Below are 11,035 nucleotides of genomic sequence, written 5' to 3'. Positions count from 1 at the left end.
TGGTGTCATACATCATGCAGTTCCTTTTTCGTTACATTACATATATAACAATTACATACTAAGGTAATGGAAAAAAAAAAACAAAAAAACAATATCCATCCATACATCTAAAATATATTATAACATTTATAATATTAATGATGCATGAAAATATTATTTATGCATGCGTTCATACTTAATAATATTTATTCAATATGATGCATATGCATGTTTAATAAATCTTGCAGTCTTATAATATATTTCTATTAAAAAATGATGCATGAACAAATGTATATCCTGTGGTAAGATTTTCCTACATGACATACATTATATCATATATAGTTAAAAAAAAATTAACCATACATCACATGCATAATCAAAAGCAACAATTTGGATTGGGATTGGCTTTTTAAAATTTTAATTAAATTAATATATCATTTTATATTAATTCAATTAATGAAAAAACAACAAAATACTTAATTATTACAAATAATAATTAAAAAATTGAAGAAAGCTGCTGTTGAACCACTTGGAAGCCCTGGACAGACCATTTGCTCGCATGCCTCTTGTTTAGAGCATAACGACGCTCAACAGCAACGTCATTACGCTCACTTTTAGAACCATATTCAAACATTCATTTTCTCTCAAATAAAACTTTATATTATTATATCTCATATAAATAATTTTATATTAATTATATTTTATAAGAGAACAATTTCTCTACTTATCCTAATAGTAGGAAATGAGTGAATTTCTTCTTATGTAGCTATGTTCCTAGCTCCCCAATCAGATGAATTCCCAAAATGGTAGGCATATTGAGTTGGCGAAACGGGTCACTCTTACTCATACAAATCAAAGGACCGCTTTCATAGTCAAGAGTTCACAACTCACTTAAGATTCAAGTCAAGTCACCTATGGTCATCCTGATGAAATGTAAGTCTCTTCTAGCAATGGTGTTATACAGAAAAACTATTCATTTCATGGTATGGTCTTATACAAACTCTTTGTATAGAATCTCCTTACATGTCTTAACATGAATGATTAAGATCAGATCATTTATAGCACTTTACAACAATTGTAACAACTATAAAGTAGGCTGTATTCGTAGTGTGACCAAGATAAGGTACCCAACCTTATCCATATACTACAAACTGTTTAAGTTACTACTTAAATGTGATCTACCTGTATGTCTCCACATATATGTTTAGTTATAGAAGATAACCGTAGATCTTGGTTGATTGGTTTTTTGTGAGTTAATACAACTAAATACCAAATAAAGATCCTCATATTTTATTATATAAATAAAATATTTGTAATACAATTAGAAATTACAAGACCATGATAGATCATTAACCCAAACACGATCAGTCTTTGACAATAGTCCTATCTCTTGTCCTAATTCAATGTCTCTATTGAAATTGGATGCTTTTTCATGTAGATAACCCCTCGATTTGAAAAGGAATTTGGGCCAGTGTTGCGACGATGTTTAATAGCATTGCATTGCTAGATAGCGTTGGCCTCAATGCCCCTCATCACTGAACAACATGCACTGGTCGACCTCCAAGTTCCCAATATCTTGACACTGTCCTGTTTTGAGCTCTCGAGTTTGCAGTGCCGTGTAGCGCCATGGTGGTTTTTACATCATTTTTTGCCTCGACTCTTCATAACTTGTTTCAGTAGCTCAGTTCTTGAAATTTACTTAATATAACACGTTAAACCACACAATTGCATAGTACATCGATAAAAAATGAAACTATTCAAAGTCTAGGGACATAATTTAAACCTACTCAAAATTTATATGTATTTTGTATAATTTAACTGATGATAAAATATAACAACTTTCATTTGTCAAAGTGGCAAAATAATTATACCTTAAGAGGGGATTGTAGATATTGTTTCATAGATATAGATATTATATATCTAAAATTTGAATGTCTAAATTTTAAATGTTTGGGATAATTAAATATTTATGTTCTATTCAATAATTTGTATATAGAAATTAAAAGTAAATAACTACTTAATTAAATTTAGGAAATCAACTAAATTTAAAATTAATTAACTATTGTTATGTTAATTAATTATTTAATTAATAAAATAAAAGTAAATAAATATATTTTAATTAAACCTAATCAGATTAATACTAAATGAATAAATAAATTAATTAGAATATTGATAATTAATCATGATAATTTATATTAAATAGTTAAGATAACATAAAATATTAATGATAAATATATTAGTTGAAGTTTATCAAGTCTAAATAATATCTAAGCTATATTTTTACTGCTAATCTCCCAAACATAAAAATTCCACACTTTTGTAAGGTATTAAAAAATCCATGTCAGATTTTAAAATTTTCTGTATAATAATTTTTTAAGTTTTAAAAAATAAAATTCTGTGAAAAAAAAAATAAAGATATTAAATATCTATCTAAAATCCCATGAAAAAATCGGTGAAATAAACAGGGTCTAAAAGAAATTGTGCCAATTCTAAGAAAAAAAAGGTGTAATTGTGCCACACAAATGTCTGATCTTTCTCAAATTTTGTTACTTTTTTTATTAATATTAGAAATACCATTTATGATTTCGAATAACAATGAATCAAGTTAAATGAATTGGTATCGAATAACAATGAATCAAGTTAAATGAATGGTTTTTAAAAAATCTTCATTGAATTTTAAAAAGGGGAAAAAAAGTTAAACCTGTGTATTTGTTTTCCCAGTTTTTTCTAAAATTTAAAAAGTTGATTTTTTTTGGGACAAATATCAATTTGTACTCCTAAACTTTGGAAATTATATCTATTTAAACCTTAAACTAACAATTGTATCAATTTAAACCTCAAACTAATATTTGTATCAATTTAAACCCTAAACATTAATATTTGTATCAATTTAAACCCTGAATTTTCATAATTGTATCCATTTAAATCCAAGATATATTTATGAAAATTCAGGATTTAAATTGATATACATATAAAAGTTCAAGATTTAAATTGATACAATTATTATTTTGAGGTTTAAATTAATACAACTCCTAAAGTTCATATTTAATCGATACCATTTCTAAAGTTTAGAGTTTAAATTCATATAATTATTAGTTTAAAGTTATTGATATAATTCCTAAAGCTCAAAGGTATAAATCAATATTTGTCACTTTTTTACAATAATTTAGGGTGAAAACTCAAATCTCGTCAAGAGTGTATGTGTTGGACTTGCTTATATTGGATTAAAAATAAACTAAAATCTTGATGGGTAACCATTTGAATTTTAGCTTATTGATTTTGAAATTAGGCTCTAAGTACTCATTTCAATACTAACTTTCATACTTTCTTATCTACTTTTAACCAATGTATTAAAAACTCAAGTCAAAATTTGAAAATTAAAAAGAGTAGCTTTTAAAAATTGGTTTTTTTATTTTAGAAGTTGGCTAAGACTATAGTCCTTGAAACTAAAAGAAATGCAAATTATGGTAAAAAATTAGGATGAATTAGATTTAATTTTTAAAAATTTAAAAAAAAAACAGAATGGTTAACAAATAAGATATTTATTTTTAGAATTGATATCCAATGAAGTGATATTTAGATCAACTTTGATCATGTTAAGATCGAGATTACGGCGTGTAAAACTTTTCTAATAATAAATAAGTGGTATGAAAAATTGAAGAGTAATTATTTAAAATGACATAAAACAAATGAAAATATTTTTAAATATAGCAAAATTTCACTATTTATCAATGATAAATATTGATAGGCATCAATTTATTAATATCTATCACTGATAAAATAGTAATATTTTACTATATTTGTAAATAAGTTGGTTCATTTTTTTTATATTTAAAAAAATCAAAAATTAAAATAGGAGGATTAGTTAAAAATTAATGATTAAATTTTTTTCCGTAATTTTTTACTTTATTAAAGAGGGAAAAAAAAAGAAAAAAAAAACTCTCCCACCTCTTTTTACCTCAACAAGTGAGCTAATTACAATAAAAAGGAAGAAAATTACTTGAGTGAGACGTTTGATTTAGTAATTATTTAGTGTCAAAATGAGTTTAATTTAATGGTAATTAATATGAGACTCTTTGTTTTAGGGTCAGATTGTCAATCCATCGTCTCTACAATTGTCGTACTAAAAAAAAGTTAAAGATTTAGTTTCTGAACTTTTGTGATTTGTATCTCTACTTGGTCTATAAACTTTTAAAAAATGTTGGATAAGTTCATGAACTTTAGATATTGTATCTAATAATAGATTAGTGAAATATAAAAGATACTAAATAAGTCAATAGCCTATAAGATGCATAAATGAAAATTTAAGACCTAGTTGTTAGACATATTTGTAAGTTCATGAACCTATTTGACACAAACATAGAAACTTGAGAGACATAGTAGACACAAATATCAAAATTAAGATACTAAATGAAAATGTAAAATTAAATTGTCAAAATGGGATAACAAAATATTTTATTTCATAGAACTCAAATAATATATCAATATCCCACTAGGATCACCTCTAACACAATCAACCAAATGATAGTACTTCAATACACCACAAATTAATCACCAAATTATCACCAAGCAATCAACCAATAATGATCAACAATAAACTATAAATTTTTTGGAAGACTAAAAATAAATAACCCATGAATTGTACGTGGAAAACCTCTTCGATGAGAAGAGTAAAAACTACAAGACTTTTGAGGAGTCCACACTTGTCAACTTCTCTTATTATGATAAAATTGAAAAAAAAAGAATCCAAATCAGTCATATAAAGATTCATTACCTATTGATACTTTCATACATAAGAGATCAATACTTGAGAGATAAAAGGAATGAAAAACACCCAGTTTTATAGATATTGTTCAACAATGCTTATGGACAAATTAAAACAGATCTCCAAATGACAATCCAATCGTTCAAAACGAGACCCCCTAACCAAAATTCAGCATGATCCAGCGGTTAGAACTTCGACAATCAACAATTTTGTGGAAGTTGTCCTTGAAAAATCGAATTGCCTCTGTTCTCCCTATGTTTCTCTCCGTTTTATGTTTTTTTTCTCTCTTCATCCTTAGATCATACCTATATCACATAAAAGAAAACCTAGGGCTTTCAAGATGGGCTAACAAAAAATTAGGCTCAATTAGGCTAAACAAATACTTAACATTTTGGGCTCATATAATACAAGTTTAAAAGAAGAGAAATTGAAGTAAATGGCTAAAATGTGTGTGATTGTGAGAGATGTCGATATTTTGAATATGCTGAAATATGGCCACTAGTATTTGAGGAGGGATCCACTCATTAGATTATTCCATATTTATCCCTACAAATTCCTACAAAGGATGTGATTAGGCGCTTCTTTTAAGTAGTTTTGAAAAGATATTTACAAATAATATTGGTTGTAGATTTGATTTAGGTTTGAAACTTAAAATTATATATTTTTAATTAATTAAAGATTTTTTTTTTTTTATATTTCCAATAAAAATATTATATATATCTTTATCTCTAGATTTTTTTAACCAGATCTCTATCTTTAGATTATGTTTATCTTTTATGTTCCCATCTCTAATAAGAGCAAATTTTTCATTCTCTTTGGCATTGTTTGACTTCATCTTCCTTAATGATGGTCGGTTAACAAAAAAATTCACACCTTGTGTCCAAAACCATGGCAACGTTTCTTGGACACAAATTTTTTTACCCCATTACCGAAAGCCTTGGTTGCCTTGGAGAAGGATGCGACAACCGAAATCCATGTCCTATAACTTGTAGGTATGTAATGTGTTTTTTAATTAACGTTAGTTTTTGTATATTAATTTGTGAGATTTTCAAATGATGGTGATTAGAATGAATGATGAATTGGACATTTGAAGAATTTGTTGTTGGAAATGACCTTTGGGCTTAGGGTCATAGAAAAAGTGAATGAGAGTGGGAAGTTTTAACTTTTGCCCACATGAATAGTTTTAGAGTTGCCTAGAGAGTATAAATACCAAGGCATTCTAGATGAGAATCCAAAGTGAGTTGATGGTGGAAGTATAACACTTTAACCACACGTGCGCGTTGCCATCACCATCTATCCAGTCGGAAAGGTTTGGGTTTGGGTAACCGTGCTTGCACGAAAAAGAATTAATTTTTTTATTACTTATCCTTTTATTTTTTTTTTAATATTGTTAACTTTTGATCGTTGGAGTTTTTATCCATTATTGGTCCGTTGGAATCCTGACCGTTGATTTATGTCCGTTAACTGGCCATTGAGGATTTTGTCCGTTATTAGACCTTTGAGGTTCTGATCGTTGGTTTTCGTCCGTTAATGGACCTTTCCGTTCCATACATTGGTGTCCTCCTCTCCTCCTCTATATAATTCTATCAGATTTATGAAGTGGATACACAACAAATTTATTCTTCCTTCTCCATTTTCTTTCTATTATTCTGAGCAACCTTCTTTTCAATTCTAGTTATTTTTTTGGCGAGTGCACGCATGAATTTGGAGGCTACATTAACCTTGGGGAACAACCAGCTTAAGCGATTAGCACCAAGGTCGCACCGTATTTGCTTCCAGGGCAGTGGTTCTTTCACTACGCAACAACATTCATGACATTTGATTTAACAATCTGAAATCAAATATCACAGATGTCGATCAAGAATGGTAAGGTTCTCCTTGATATGTCCAAGCTCGAATCACTGACAGAGCAAATTATCGTCGCTGGTCTAAAAAATTATTGATCTTCTTCGAGCAGTTGGAGATTGATTATATCATCACCAAAGAAGTGCCTACCAAAAAGTTGAGCACTGTCCCTAATCCAGAATCCTCCTTTCAACCCATTGATGTTTCTAATCAATCAAAGCAGTCTGCAAATGATCCTAATAAGTATTAAAAAGACAACAAAACGGTTCGCAGCCATCTGCTGAATCATATACGAATTCAATGTTCGATTTATTCGTGGTCAAAAAATCAGCAAAGGTAATTTGGAGTACATTAGAGTCCCTGGGGAGATGATGCTAGTCACAAGAATGTACATTGTTGGTAAATGGCTTCAATTCCAAATGACAGACGAGAAACCAGTAGTGGAGTAGATACATGAGTATGAAAATTTAATGGCAAACAATCTGGCCGAGAGGATGAAAATGTGTGAGATTCTATAAACTAATGTGCTGCTTGACAAATTTCCCCAATCCTGGAGTGACTATAGAAATCATCTAAAACACAAAAAGAAGGATCTGACACTCCAGGAGCTGATTGGTCACATGCACATGGAAGAAGCCAACTGCTAAATGATAAGCTAATTTCTGGTAATCTAAATTCAGTTAATACTAATTTGGTTGAATATTCTAGTGTTAACAAAGACAGATCCAAAAATCATAATAAGCAATCTAGAAAGATTAATTCTTTCCAGAAGAATGGACATAAAAAAACTGCTGGTGGGAAGATTGAAAAGAAAAAACTGATCTGCTATGTCTACTGGAAAATTGGGCACAAATCCTACCAATGCAGTCATAGGAAAGGAAGACCAAATCAGCAACCCACACCACAAGTTAATCTTGCTGAACAAGGTGACATAATTGCTACTGTTGTGGAAGCAAACCCTGTGGAAAATAAAATTGATTGGATACTTGACACAGGAGGTTTAAGACATTTATGTTTAAATCGAGAGCTCTTCCATGACTACGAGGACACTACTGACGGAAAATGTATGTTCATGGGTAACTCGGGCACAACAGGAGTGTTTAGGAAAGGAAAACTTCTTTTAAAATTAACCTCTGGAAAAACTTTATCCTTAAGTAATGTATTGTATGTACCTTATGTAGGAACTTGGTATCTGGGGGTCTGTTGAATCGGGCTGGGTTTAAGATTGTCCTAGAAGCTGACAAGGTTGTCCTCACAAAAAATGGAGACTTTGTTGGTAAGAGATATCTTGTTGATGGTCTTTTTGTACTCAATACTATCTCTATTTCAAATATGATGAATGCAAGTACTTCTAATTCTGTTTACATAATTGAGTCTATTTATATGTGGCATGGTAGAATAGGTCATATGAATATTGCATCAGTTAAGAAACTTGAGGATTTGAAATTGATTATTGCATCTGAAACACATGAAACTAGTAAATGTCCTATTTGTGTAGAATCAAAGTTTATCAAGAAACCTTTTAAACCTATCACATCTAAAAGTACATAATTACTAGAATTGATTCACTTTGATTTAGTTGATTTCAAAAACACCACAAGTAGAGGTGGAAAAAATTAATACATTTCTTTTGTTGATGTTTTTTCTAGATGTACTAGAATTTACCTAAGATGAAGTTGGTAGTATGTTTCTGAAATATAAAGCAGAAGTAGAAAATTAATTAAATAAAAAGGATTAAGAGGTTAAGATCAGATAAAGGTGGTGAATATAGTGATAATATACTGAAAGAATTTTGTGAATTAAATGGTATTATTCATGAATTTACTGCTCCTTTTTCACACAACAAAATGCTATAGCATAACATAAAAACAGAACTCTTAAGGAAATGATGAATGCTATGTTGTTAAGTTCTGGATTGTCTAATAACATGTGGGGGGAAGCTATGCTTTCTACCTTTTTTATTCTTAATAGAGTACCTCACAAAAAACTGGATAAGACGTACTAAGAACTTTAGAAGGGATATGCACATAATCTCTCTTATCTGAGGGTATGAGGATGTCTGGCTAAGATTCCATATCCTCTATTCAAGATACATATAGTAAGATCTAAAACGTTTGATTGCATGTTTATTGGTTATGCACAAAATAACGATGCATACAGATTTATGTGCTTGAATGATAGATCTGTATGTGAATATATGGATGCAAAATTTTTTGATCATGTTTGTCCTTTGAAAAAGGGAAATGTTGAATCTGTTAGAACAATTAATTATGAGAATGATTCTATTTCCATGCCTTCTTTGTCTAATAGTATGCATGATATAGGTTCTAGTAATATGTCTGACATTGTAGATGTTAGCAACACGGATAGAATGCCTGTTATAGAACCAAGAAGAAGTAAGAGACATAGAACTGAGAAATTTTTTTGTCCTGATTTTTTAACTACTTTTTTAGATGAGAGGCCAAATGATATTGACTATCAGTTTGCATGTATGTACCTTATAGATGAGGTTCCTAAATCTTACCAAGAAGCCTTAAATTCTGTAGACTCTAGCTTATGGAAGGAAGCTATTAAAAGTGAATTGGATTCTCTAATCATGAACCAAACTTGGAACTTAGTAGATCTTCCGAAAGAAAGTAAACCTATTAAGCGCAAGTGGATTTTCAAAAGGAAGATAAGGCCAGATGATTCAATTAAAGATACAAGGCTAGATTGGTAGTAGTAGGGTATACACAAAAACAAGGTGTTGATTACTTTGACACGTATTCTCCTATAACAAAAATAGCTACTATTAGGGCCTTGATTGCGTTGGCTGCTATCCATGGACTTTTAATTCACCAAATGGATGTAAAAACTGCATTCCTCAATGGTGATCTAGAAGAAGAAATCTATATGGTACAGCCTGAAGGCTTTACAGTTGTCGGTCAGGAAAACAAAGTATGTAAACTAAACAAATCTCTTTATGGTCTTAAACAAGCTCCCAAAATAATGATATGGAAAATTCAATGATACTTTGATAAACAATGGGTTTAAGGTAAACTCTTTAGACACGTGTGTTTATTCAAAATTGTTTGGAGCAGAGTGTGTGATTATTTGTTTGTATGTTGATGATATGCTCATTTTTGGAACAAACATAGAGGTGATATGTAATACCAAATTGTTATTATCTTCCCATTTCGAAATGAAAGATTTAGGGAAAGTTGAAGTAATGCTTGGTGTTAAGACAAAGAAAACTGCAAATGGTTTTTCTTTATGCCAATCACACTACATTGAAAAATTACTAAAGAAGTTTGATTGTTTCGATGATCCTCATTATAGGTAGCATTATGTTTTTAATGAATTATACTAGACTTGATATTGCATAGCTAGATCGAAGTTGGATGACTTAGAAGCCACCACTATTTATTACTTATCTTTTTATTTTTTTTAATATCGTTGACTTTTGATCGATGGGGTTTTTATCCGTTATTGCCCCTTGGGGCCCAAACCCAAAAGGTTGGAGTACAAAAGGAGACTTTCAAATCAAAATTTTCCAATGTGAGATTCTCCAACCAAAAGTTGGTTCCCTCTCATTTTTTAAAATTAATTTTTCACACAACAGAATTTCTCATTATTAGAATAATGCAAAGCCTAGTAAAAGATTAAAGGGATGAGAGAAACTCTAAATTAAGAGTTGGGTTTTGTGTGAAATTTGTAAGTTAAGAAAATTTATATAAGGGTTTATTTCGCACACTAATGAACAAGAGAAAATAGTAGTGAGTTTTGAAAGATCTACTACATTTTTTTTTTTAATTTGTGCTAAAATTAGTGGGTGAATGTACCCAAAATTGAATAGATGATAAAAATAGTAGCACTCGTCTAAATCTAGACTTCAATTTTAGGATAAAAATTGATTAACATTAATAAATTTACAGTAAATTTGGGTTTTTTTTTCCTTGACAAGTATAAGAAATGTAACTAATAGTAACATTGTTTTCTACAATTTTATTCATTGGATATCAATAAAATTATTTTGTTATCCCACACACAATATTTTCTTGAAAGAGAAAGAAAGAAAAATCTCAACGGTATAATTTACCCATCAACTTTACTTTTATACCAAAATCTTATCCAATGTTGTTTTCTTTTGGTTAAATAATATGCTATTAGGGATTCAAATCTATGACTTTTTAATTATATTATCAATCTACTACCGTCCAAACGGAAGCAGCCGTAAGTCCGGCTTTTGATTCATCGTTGCCAGTAACTTGTTACATGCAAAACCATGAGATTAATGATATCAAAATACGAGATGCTCAGGTTTTACTAAAAAAAAAAGCATGCTTCAGAATAAGAAATGAAACTGCTAATAATTTCAAAGGAGTGACCATGGACCGACGACAACCACCTGATTCGCTCGACCAAGCTTGGATGACGGTAAGAAAGAGCCTTTCGGACGGAGGGTTT

The 11,035-nt window shown here is 29.9% G+C and overlaps 1 non-coding gene across 1 annotated transcript; it reads right to left on the bottom strand.

The window, feature by feature from the left end:
• Positions 1–10,750: 10,750 nt before the first annotated feature.
• LOC120070438 (small nucleolar RNA snoR113) lies at positions 10,751–10,831 on the bottom strand. Its single transcript, XR_005479934.1, has one exon. It is a non-coding gene; the product is annotated as a small nucleolar RNA snoR113 (small nucleolar RNA).
• Positions 10,832–11,035: the final 204 nt, after the last annotated feature.

This window comes from Benincasa hispida, chromosome 1 (genome assembly GCF_027475165.1).
Source record: "Benincasa hispida cultivar pf3 chromosome 1, pf3_genome.v1.1, whole genome shotgun sequence".
In the NCBI taxonomy this organism is placed as follows: domain Eukaryota; kingdom Viridiplantae; phylum Streptophyta; class Magnoliopsida; order Cucurbitales; family Cucurbitaceae; genus Benincasa; species Benincasa hispida.
This window is presented reverse-complemented; position numbering and strand designations above follow the sequence as displayed.